This window comes from Montipora capricornis, chromosome 1, assembly GCF_036669925.1.
Source record: "Montipora capricornis isolate CH-2021 chromosome 1, ASM3666992v2, whole genome shotgun sequence".
Taxonomy (NCBI): Eukaryota; Metazoa; Cnidaria; class Anthozoa; order Scleractinia; family Acroporidae; genus Montipora; species Montipora capricornis.
This window is the reverse complement of record NC_090883.1, coordinates 46,429,182-46,431,681: the sequence shown is the minus strand read 5'-3', so window position 1 is coordinate 46,431,681 and position 2,500 is coordinate 46,429,182. Positions and strand designations below refer to the sequence as shown.

The window sequence follows — 2,500 nt, the reverse complement described above, 5'->3', positions numbered from 1 at the left end:
TTGTTTTGATGCCGGGTTCCTGCAGGACTCAGTCTGATAAGAACATATAACTTACATCTTATGTCACATTCAAAGTTGTTTTCTCGGTTTCCTTTGTCCTCAAGTTTACTAAGGTAACGGCGGCTTTGATTGTAAGAGGAAATAGCAGAAAAAAGTAATTCCCCTCGCAAACACCACGCCACACAAGATGCTTCCGAAATAATCACAACCAACACTCAATGGGAGAATCTATGCACAATTTTATTTCAAATTTATTGTCAGCGGACAAAAGGCGTTGGCAAATCAAACGATATGTGCAGGACTAACGTGGACACCTCTAAAATAACATTCACATAATATTGATAATTTACACACCTCGGGCGACACCCTCATTGGCTAAATAAAGTAACTTCTAATACCCTAAAAATATTAAAAGGCATGCCTCTTATTTAATTGTAATTTTGTTTTTGCTTGGTAGAATACTTAAATTCATATTTTGCTTCAAACTATTCTGTTGCTGTTAGCTCCCAAAATGCGTCCGCACTTGCGTTTGTCGGCATGAACCATGGTAATCTTTTCGTTAAAGCGTTCTAATTATACATTGTGTATCTTTTCTTACAAAAGCCTGAAAAGAAGTTTGAAAATCTCTCCAACTTTTTTCGATATCAGTTCTAACATTGTCTAAAGAGTTGATTGCGTCTGTTAACTTATTTGCATTTCACATATCGCTAATTCTTCATTAATATATGAACTTAGTCTTGAATAGTGTTGAGATGTTGCAAATTTAAAGTTCTCGAATGTTTCTACGAAGTGAGATAGAAAACTTCCACTTCAGTTGGGCGGAAAGTGTAAGTGCCAGCAAGGAACGTCCTTGCGAAAGTACTTTCGTAAGCATGGCCTGCTGGTGGACTGTAAGTGTGACCAAGGTTTGAATACGAAGACGTACCAGATGACGCAAGGTTTTGAAATGTGAATATCGTTTCCTCCTCCAAACGTAGGACCATATGTATGGCAGTCGTAAATGGAATACCTAAGCGAACTATATCGACCCGTTTGTGGCAGCTTTGTCGGCGCCCATCCTGGCTTGTTGCGCAAGGAGAACAAAAAGGCAGTAGCATCGTAAGGATAAGAACAACTCTGAGAACCTTAATGAAAGAAAGGATTCAATCAATCAATCAACTTATCAAACAATCAATAAAGAAACAAACAATAAATAAAATAAGGGAATGGGTTCTAAGCAAAGGCTTGGCACGCTCTACACGTGTCTGTCCTAAACAGCAACGTGAACTGGGCCTAAATTTAAGGAGAATTTCCACTTCCACTCCAGAGGATAAAACATATAATAATAATAATAATAATAATAATAATAATAATAATAATAATAATAATAATAATAATAATAACAGGCCTTCTGATAGGGTGCGATTAAAAAATGCAAATTATGCGATTTTTTCAGGGCAGATTGTGCGATTAGAAAGGCCAATTATGCGATAAATAATGTAAATTATGCGATTTTTTTGTCAGCAATTTTAAGCTTGTTTTATACGGTTTCAGGTTAAGAAAAACACTTTTTTGCTGCCCTAAAGACATTTTGAACACAAAGGAACAGTAAATATGTATCTCGATCGACATTAGTTGGGATAAATAAAAGTTGAAAAGTTGAAAGGACACAGCTAACATGCCAAATGAATGATCAAGGTGCTCGTCAACCGCGAACTTCCGAAGATGGTCAATCACCATAGGGCCATACCCCGATTTATACGAGAGAAAATAAGCCGCGGCTTCCTCTGGCCGCGGCTTACAGAAGACTCGAATGTTCACCCCATATAAATGGTACAAAATCTGATCTACGTTCACGTCTTTTTCAAGCCGCGGCTTATATTGACCTGGGACTATATATTCGTATAAATAGTTCCTTTTGCGTATTTTGTACACCGTGGCCAGAGTAAGCCGCGGCTTATTTTCTCTCGAATAAAAGGCCCTAATATTGGACGACGAGAAAAACATCAGTCCATCGTCCACGTGGAGCGTACCTGTGAGGTACTTTCTTGCTCGATTGTGAGCTGTCAGATCGGGCGGAATGTGGGAACTTCCTTCTTTGTCGAAGAAGAAGCGAGCATTTTCACAACAAACTTATCCATGAGTAAGTTTTTATCAGTTTTCAACGAAAGAAAGTACATTTTGCCGAAAAACTTACAACTTCGCTTATTTTTCACAAATCTCTTCTTTTAGAGAAAGCAACTGTGTCATTTCAGTGTTGTGTATATAAGGGCGTGTTTGTGTTGCACCAATAGAAGGAGACTCGTACCAGGTCCCCGACATGAAAAATAAAGCCTTGAACTTCGAATGTTTACGAAATCGAAGGTGTAAAAGGTTTTTTAGCCTTTTTCCAAGATAAATCATCTTAAAAATGGCGTATTTATGAAGGAATTTCTAAAAAACGTCTTATTTATGTTTCATTTTATGAATTTTGTGCGTCCGTTTTGTGAATTATGCGATTTTTCGTGAATTGTGCGATCGG

At 37.6% G+C, this 2,500-nt stretch overlaps 1 pseudogene; it reads right to left on the bottom strand.

Moving 5' to 3' along the window:
• Positions 1 to 219: 219 nt before the first annotated feature.
• Positions 220 to 2,500, bottom strand: part of LOC138046261 (uncharacterized) — a 13,685-nt pseudogene continuing 11,404 nt past the window's right edge.